This window comes from Otolemur garnettii, unplaced genomic scaffold (genome assembly GCF_000181295.1).
Source record: "Otolemur garnettii isolate 467f Iridium unplaced genomic scaffold, OtoGar3 scaffold00008, whole genome shotgun sequence".
Classification (NCBI taxonomy): Eukaryota; Metazoa; Chordata; class Mammalia; order Primates; family Galagidae; genus Otolemur; species Otolemur garnettii.
The window spans coordinates 3,161,634-3,170,938 of record NW_003852403.1 but is presented as its reverse complement, the minus strand read 5'-3'; the positions used below and the strand labels follow the sequence as shown (position 1 = coordinate 3,170,938).

General features: G+C 38.6%; 1 pseudogene; it reads left to right on the top strand.

Moving 5' to 3' along the window:
- Window positions 1-1,895: 1,895 nt before the first annotated feature.
- LOC100952991 overlaps window positions 1,896-9,305 on the top strand; it is a 17,502-nt pseudogene continuing 10,092 nt past the window's right edge.

Genomic DNA, 9,305 nt, shown 5'->3' with positions numbered 1-9,305 from the left:
CTGGATAAATATGAAGCTCTCTGATATATAAATATAATGTCCTTTAATTATAATATATATACACAGAGGGTATCAAAAAATGTATACACATTTTAAGAAAGGAAAAACTATATTAAAATTGTAATAATATATACCAATAACAAAAGATAAATATCAATCGTGTTGAACATCTTCTGTCATTGTAGAAGTCAAATGTCACTGAGTATTACAAATTTAATACAGGTTTTTCCTTTCTTAAAATGTGTATACTTTTTTTTTTCTTTTGCAGTTCTTGGCCAGGGTCAGGTTTGAACCCGTCACCTCCAGTATGTGCGGCCAGCACCCTACTCCTTTGAGCCACAGGCGCTGCCCAAAATGTGTATCTATTTTTTGGCACCCTATGTATGTATCAATATTTTGATGTATCCAGCAATGACTAATTTGAAAACATAAGAAAGAATGATTTTTTTGTCCACAATAAAATAATTAAGAGAAATTGATAAAAATGATATAACGTGTTAGCAGATATAACTGTCACTTTCTAGTGAAAAAATATTACTTCAATTCTAATCAAAATTCCAACAGAACTCTTAAGAGACTTGAATGATCAAACATACATTTTATATGAGACAATGTAGTTGTTTTAATAATCAGGAAAAGAAAAGGGTAGGACAGGAACTACCATTATAAAAAAATGTTAAGAATTTAGGTAATTTTAAAATTGTGTGTCAGCAAAGAAATGGGTAATATATGACGATGAGTAGCACTGAGTATAGAATCGAGAAACAGCTACTGACCCAAAGGAATACAACAAATGTCAATACTGATAGTTCAATTCAATGGAGGAAGGATTCTCCAGTAACAAAATTTTATGGGAAAATTTTCCACCAGATTATTCCCTGTGAATGTTTAAAACATAAATAAAATTAAGAAGTGGCTAATGGATATAAAAATAAATTTTACAGAAAAAACTAATCCATCAAAGCAGTTCCGTGGTCCATTTTATTAGTAACAAGGTAAATGGAGAAAAGGATGTGTGTGTGTTTCCATAAGGTTGAAAAATATAAAATAGTGCCGGTTAGTGTGTATATAAAAGGATACTCTAATACACATTTGGTAGGAATATAAATCATAGTCAAACTATGCATTAAAAAAAACCACTTTAATAATACAGAAGTATATACAGTTGGCCCTCTGTATCCACGGGTTCCGCTTCCATAGATTAAAATAGGAAATATTTGGAAATACAAAACTGCACCTCCATTGGACATACACAGAATTTGATTGTCATTTTTTCCTACACAATAAAGTCTAACAATAACTTACACAGCATTTACACTCTATTACACACTGTGAGTAACCTAGAGATGAATTAAAACATCTGGGAAGATGCTCAAAAGTTCTATGCAAATGCTACATCATTTTATATGAGGAATGTGAGAATCTATGGCTTTTCTGTTTGGCAGAAGGTCCTGGAACCAATGTCTCATGGATACTGAAGGCCAGTTGTATGTCCTTGTATACACACATGTGTATATATGTAGATATAAACATAAAAATAGCACGGAAAACATTTAACAAAATACATGGTCCTTGTAGACACACACGCAGTGTCACACAGTCTTGTACTGGGGAAAACCTACAGGGAGGGAGTTCCCTGGAATACTGTCTAGTCCTGTCACTGATGTCCCATGGGCAGGGGTCTAAGAGAAGGAACATGTCCCAGGTACTGCTCTGCAAATTGGTAGGAAATTGGAAAGGGGTTGCATGGAACATTTAGTCAAATAATAGAACACAGTGAAAATCTCCCCGTGAAATTAACTGGTCTTGTTAGAAATGAGGAAATGCCGGAGCTCATCAGTTGATGAAGCATCATTTTCTTTGGGGGCTGCCCAGTGTCTGCCGAGCTGAACGCCATGAGGATGGAGGAAATGAGCCTTCGGGGCCGCCCAGGTCTGTACTCACACCAAACGGATAATACATGTTTATGTTTATATCTACATACATACACACGTGTGTACACAAGGACATACAACTGGCCTTCAGTATCCATGAGAACTTTCACTTTGACATTGTCTATTCTCTATGGTATAGTTTGTTTACCAGATGAAAGAGAGAAATCTATCACTCTGTGGTTCAAAATTAAAGTAGGCTGTGTGCAGTGGCCCAATGCTTTGAGGAGCTAGGAGGGAGAATCAGGTGAACCTAGGGATTTGAGACCAGCCTTGGATATACTGTGAGACCCTGTCTGAAAAATTACCCATGCCTGGTGGTGCACGCCTACAGTCCTGGTTGCTAGGGAGGTTGAGGCAGGAAAATTGCTTAAGGCCAGGAGTTTGACATTGCAATGGACTGTGATTATACCACTGCACTCCACCTGGGTGACAAAGTAAGACTCTTTCTCTTAAAAAAGAGAGAAAGAAAGAAGGAAGGAAGGAAAGAAAGAAAAAGAAAGAAGGAAAGAAAGATAGAGAAAGAAAGAAAGAAAGAAAGGAAGGAAGGAAGGAAGGAAGGAAGGAAGGAAGGAAGAAAGAAAGGAAGGAAGGAAGGAAGGAAGGAAGGAAGGAAAAAAGAAAAGGACAGAAGAGAAGGGAAGGGGAGAAAAGAAGAGAGGAGGGGAGGAAAGGAGAGGAAAGTTAATATAAGACTCCACTCTTGCCTTATAGTCGGGGTAGAAATGAACACATACTGCTCTTTCTGTTGAGGAATAACATGAATTTAAAGGTATTCATAATGCCTGGGTAGATAAAGAAGTTTAAATCTGAAGAAGTGAGTAAAAAATGAGTAAAAGCCTTTCTCTGGTTACCATACATGAATTCTTTCGATGATCTCAGTATGGTTATTCAGCAAAAACTCTACAACAACCCCTGTTTACTCTTTAAGGAAGCAATCACAGTCATTGTGTTAATAGGCCAGGCTTTTTGCAACTGTTTTGTCCTACAAATGAATTTATGCTAAATTTTTAACTTCTTGCCAATGGAGGCTCATGGCAGCTGGGAAAAGATGACAAAAAATAGCCCCCAAGCACATGAGCAAGTCGTTGCCTTTTCCCACGTGACCATGAACACTAGACCGAGTGTTCATTAAATCTGGCCGGATGTGAAGCTTTTTTCTGGCTTCTGTTGGAAGTTGCATGTAATGTGAAGTATTCACAAACACAAACCCACTTCTCCATACCTGCGGTTCGACAGACGAGGCACCTCCTATTGTGTTTCTGCCACATTAGCACCCTGGGACAGAAAAGCATTTTTTTTTTCTCCTAGCTTTTATCCTTTGAAAGGAAATCTAATTAATTTGTGATTGCTGCATTCATTTTAGAGAAGAAATATGTGTTTTGCTTGGTGGGCTTGGCAGTTGTGACAATGGGCCCGCCACCCTGCTAAGAAATTGGGGCATTTCAGGAATACTGTGAGAGAGATTCAATGTAAAGCCCATAACAAACGCCGTCCTCCTGGGAAGTCCAGGCAGAGAAATTTTCCCCCAGTCGTTATCTGCACCTCTGATCACAGAGTCAGCTCTGTGTCCCCTTGCATCCTACCATGTTCTTCCTTCCCTTTTTTACAGATGTCGATGTAACAAATAAACCATTTATAAAAGGGAGGGGGGATAGAGTGTGTCTCAGAGCAAGTGCAGGGGAGTGCCCCCTCTTGATTCCATGTGCTGAAGCTCAAGCTTTGAAAATAACAATTACATAGCAGATGGGACATGGTAGATTGTTGAAAAACTGACACGTTGTCAACCTATTTCATCAGTAAGTGGCTTTGCAATAAACAGAAATAGTAATGATGCACTGTGGTAAATGCTGCTGTTAATTGCTTCTGCTCTAATTACCCAGATAGAGCTACAATAAATAATTTGGTATCTTTATTTTTTCCGTGACTTTTCCTGCTGTTCTCCCTTTACAAATTGTCTCCTCCTTAACCGTTTATTTATAGAACATTTACCTATCTTCCAAGCAATAGAGCTTCAGGAAAGCCAGCGAAACTCCCAGTCCCTGACACGCATTCTTTGGCCCTTAGTGAACTGCTTAGTCCGCGTTATCTGCCATCATAGCAGAGATTAAAGCTGGGCTAGATATCTGCCTTATGCTCCGCCAGCTCTGCTATCTATTCATGTCCACCAGAGGCTAACTTGCATAAACTATAAGGAACTTTCATCATTTGCAATTTCTGGAAAGCATTGACCAATTGGAAGCTGTGCAGGAGATCAGAGACAGACGGAAAATACGATCACGACTTTTATTCTCATGCATCTCCCCTTGGACTGACCATGTTCTTCACCCTCCAGATCAGTGCTTCTTTCAGGGTGGTTACCTACAAATAACCACCAACTAAATGGTTACGATACTAATTCTCCCCCCGTCTCCCGTCTCAGCACAGTTTTCTATCTCATCAGCTGTGGCTATGTCCACATTCCTTATGATCACACCATACTCAAATGTGTGTAAATAGTCCACTCTCGTGATCCATGCCAAATAAATTACTCCTTCCAAACATATTTTTTCTCATCATGTTTTGGGCTCAGAATTCTATTAGAACAGGAGTGGCCAATTCTTCTGCTCCATGTAGTGTGAGCTCATTGGGTGACATTCAGCTGAAGGCTGGACTGCAGCATTGAGAGTGCTTCACTGATGTGCCTGGCACACTGGTAGAGACAGCTGGAAGGCTGGACTCAGAAGGGACCTTTCCATTTTCCATGTCATCTCCAGGCATCTCCACTTTGTTTTTCATCAGAGAGGTAAGACTTTTTACACAATGGATCTTACACGGCTTGGAGAGACCCTCTCTTATCAGGCTTATGTATAACAAGATGGAAGCTGCTAGTCCTTTTAAAAACTTGGCTGTTATCTGGCTGTATTAGCTTTCTATTGCAACATAACAAATCCCATCACATCTTCAAGTCCATCACATCATCACAGATGAGTTTATACAGAGCTTGTGTACCAGGTGGGGGGCAGGAATCTTGGAGGCTACCTTAGAAGTTTGTTGATCACTCTTCCTACAGACCCAAAACCATTCATATCCTCTAAAATGATAAATGCATCCATCCCCTCTCTAAAGATTCTAGAGAGTGTCAGACTATGATAGTGGCATCTCAAAGTCTAAGAACTCACACAAATCTTCCAAATTAGGTAAAGATGAAACTCCTGGGTTTAATTCATTAAGTTCCAATTCTGGGGAATATTTTATGTTCGTCTACGAACCTGCAAAATTACACAAGCAAGTCATCTGCTCCTAGTAGCCCCGGCAGACAATGGTGAGACGAATATAGAATAACTGTTATAGATATTCCAGTTCAAAGCGGGGGGGGGAATGGAAGGTTAAAAGGAATAACTGCTTCCAAGAAGTTCTGTGATACAGCTGGACAAATAGTGATATTTTCCTTGACTAGGCTTTTGAGATTAGAAATAAACCTCTGGGTCTCTGGGTTCTGCCCTCTGGACTATTGTTTCCACTTTCAAAGTCATCTTCCTTTTTTCATAAAAAGTAGCAAGTGTTTGAAGCTGAATGGTTTTATCAGCCTGCTTGATGTCAATAGAATTTTGGTAATCTGAAAATCTCTTGTTACATATTCTGTTTGTCCCTTTCAGTCTAAGCTAGCCGTAGTTCTATGCTTTAAAAAAAAAAGAAAAGAAAAGAAAGAAAGAAAGAAAGAAAGAAAGAAAGAAAGAAAGAAAGAAAGGAAAAAAAGATTTTTCAGGAATAATGGATTTTCCTGAGTTTTACTCCATTATACAAATGCTATACTCACAAATCTTTTTTAACTAAGAATTTGACTTTTTCTAGTAGAATTGGTTTTAACTTGTGGTTGAAGAGCAATCCCTTCTTTGTAGTTTTATTCTTTCATTTGTTTATGTACTATTTATTATTACATTTTTGGCATACTTAAAAGTTTATGGCTGGGAGAAGAGCCTTCCCCTTCCAAGGGCAGGCCAATTCTTGGAGATAGCATGAGGCCCAGCAGGGAATATGTCTTCACCATTCCTCTACCTGGCCCAAACACCCCAGGAGGTAATATTCCTTCACCTTTATCATCCCAGTTATTTTTTTAACATCAACAAAAAACACATTTTAATATCAAAATCTATAATAGTTTTCTATATAGTTTTCTATAATAATTTATTAGTTCTGTCTAATAAATTGCTACAAAATACAAAAGCCTCAGTAACATAAATATATCTTTCAGACCTGTTGATCAGAAGTCTAGGCATAGAAGGGCAGGGTCACTGCTCAGGGTCCCATAAGGCGGCTTCTCCTTTGGGGCTCAGGGTCCCCTGCAGAGGTCATTCAAGTTTTTGACAGAGTTCACTTCCTTGAGGTTGTGGGAACAAGTTTTCTGTTTTCTTAAGGGCTACTCTCAATAAGCAGAGGCTCACAGTTCTGGGCCACATTTTTCAAATCATAATCCCCTTGCAACCTCAAAACCAGCAGGAGAATTTCTCTAATATTTTAAATTTCTTTTTCTTCTAATTTAATTAGACGTCAATGATAAAAGTTCCTTTTTTTTTTTTTTTTGTTATAGGGATGAACTCTATAGTGTAGAAGGGAGAAGTCAGGGTTTTTTAAGTATACCTATCACCTAAATAGTGCCTACTGTACCAAATAGGTAAATTTTCATCCACTTGCCTCCCTCCTTCCCCCTTATGAATATCCAATGTCTACTACATCACTCTGTATGACTAGGTATACCCTGAGAACATGTCGTGTTTGTTTTACCTGAGATACTTTGCTTAGGATAACAGCCTTTGGTTTTGTCCAAGTTGTTGCAAGAGATATTATTTTATTCGTTATTGTGGGTGAGGAATATTCCACAGGGTGTGTGTGTGTGTGTGTGTTTGTGTATACCAAGTAGGCTGATACACACACACTTATACACACACACTCTGTACCAAGACAATGTCTATACATTTTAATAAAGGGAAAAACTGTATTAAAATCATAATACTCAATATATAGAAATAACATTTCTTATCATGTATCTCTTATGATTGCAGAAGTCAAACATGAGTTCCCTATTATAATTTTAATACATTATTTTCCTTTCTTAATACATGTATGCGTTTTTTTGCACTCTGTGTGTATCTCCACATTTTCTTTATCTTCTCATCCGTTGATGAGCACTTAGGTTTGACTCCCTCTCTTTGCAATTGTGAATTGTGCTGTGATGAACATTCTGTGATGAATGTAGGTGTTTCTTTGATGTAACAACTTCTTTTCCTTTGGATAGATACCCAGTAGTGGGATTTCTGGATAGAACGGTAGGTCTACTTTTAGTTCTTTGAGGAATCTCTGTGCCTCCTTCTGTACCAGTTGTACTTGTTTACATTCCCACCAGCGGTGCATATGTTATGGGGGAAGGTGGTATCTCACTGTAGTTTTAATTGGCATGGCTCTGATGATTAGTGATGTTGGGCATTTTTACATGTTTATCTTCATTTGTCTTCATTATCTACATTTGTCTATCTTCTTTTGAAAAAATGTGTGTTCATATCTTTTGCCCACTTTTTAATGGGGTTGTTTTTGTTTGTTTTTATTAATTTGAGTTCCTTCTAGAGTCTAGATATTAGTCCTTTGTCAGACATACAATTTGTAAAATTTCTCCCCTTCTATAGGCTGTCATTTTGGTCTTTTGACTGTTTTGTTTCTTTTGCTGTGAAGAAACATTATAGTTTAATTAAGTCTCATTTATTTATTTATTGTTGTATTTGCTTTTGTGGCCTTGGTTATAAATTCTTTGCCTAGGCCAATGTCCAGAAGAATTTTTCTAAGGGTTCTTCTAGCATTTTTAGAGTTTCAAGTTTTACATTTCAGTCTAATCCATCTTGAGTTAATTTTTGTATATGGTGAGAGATAAACATCCAACTTCATTTTTCTGCATGTGGCTATTTAATTTTCCCAGGGCCATCAGATGTTCTTCTCCTCTATATTCTTTTCTACTTTGTTGAAGATCAGTTGGTTGTAGGCATATGGTTTTATTTCTGTGTTCTTGCTTCTGTTTTAGTGATCTATGTGTATACTTTTACAGTCATACCATGCTGTTTTGGTTACTGTAGCCTTGTAGTATAATTTGAAGTGAGGCAATGTGATGCCTCCAGATTTCTCCTTCTTGCTTAGGATTACATTGTTTATTTGGGCTCTTTCTTGATTCCAAATGAAATTTAGGATTATTTTCCTAATTCTAAATCTCTTTCCTCATGAAAGGCCCAGTTCCTTTTCACATTTATCTGATTTGTTCGAGTCCTTCCACGATAATCTTCCAACATGCAAAATATTCTCATCCCTTACTAAGAGTCTCAGAGACTCATCTCCTTTTGGTATGGAAATAAAGTTCATGACTGCACCATCCAAATTAGGGTTAAAATGAGGCTTTAGGAGTGTAATTTTAAAATGTGTTTCTTCTCAATATGAAAAACTAACATGTTCTGCCAGGGGCAGGGGCTCACACCTGTAATCCAAGCACTCTGTGAGGCATAGACAGGTGGATTGCCTGAGCTCAGGAGTTTGAGAGCTGCCTGATCAAGAGCAAGAGCCTGTCTCTACTAAAAGTAGAAGAACTAGCCAGGCATTGTGGTGGACGCCTGTAGTCCCAGCTACTTGGGAGACTGAGGCAAGAGGATCACTCAAACCCAAGAGTTTGAAGTTGCTGTAAGCTATGATGCTTCAGCACTCTACCCAGGAAGACAAGGTGAGGCAGAAAGAAAGAAAGAAAGAAAGAAAGAGAGAGAGAGAGAGAGAGAGGGAGGGAGGGAGGGAGGGAGGGAGGGAAACCTGGGTAGGGCAAATGGTGGCACTATCATTGTGCTGATCAACCGCCACTGCTGATGGACCTATGTAGGGTAATAACCCATGTTGCTGTTGCCTAGGTAATGCAGCCACTGTTGGGCCTGGAGAGGATAAGTGTTCATGCTGTGCACACCAACTACCCATTCAACCACAGAGGAATAGAGAGACACAGGAGAGAAGCAGTGTTACAGGCTCACAGTGAACATGCCACTCACCTGTCTGGGCAGCCTTTTGAAATAGGACTCAAGTCTGCCATCCAGAGATGTGTCTTTTTCTGCACTGAGCAACAGCATTCTCAGCAGAAGAGAATTAGTACACCACAAAGCTACTAGTCATAAGCTGAAAGGAAAGGTTCAAATGAGAAAGGACCATCAAAAGAACTCTGGCAACATGAGAAAACAGGTTGCATTGACACCCTCAAAAGATCATTGTCTAGCAAGAGACGGCAACCGAAAGGAAATTGGTGAAATGTCAGATATGAAATAATTCAGAATATGAATGGCAAGTGAGATCAATGGGATTAATGAGAAAGTTGAAAACCAA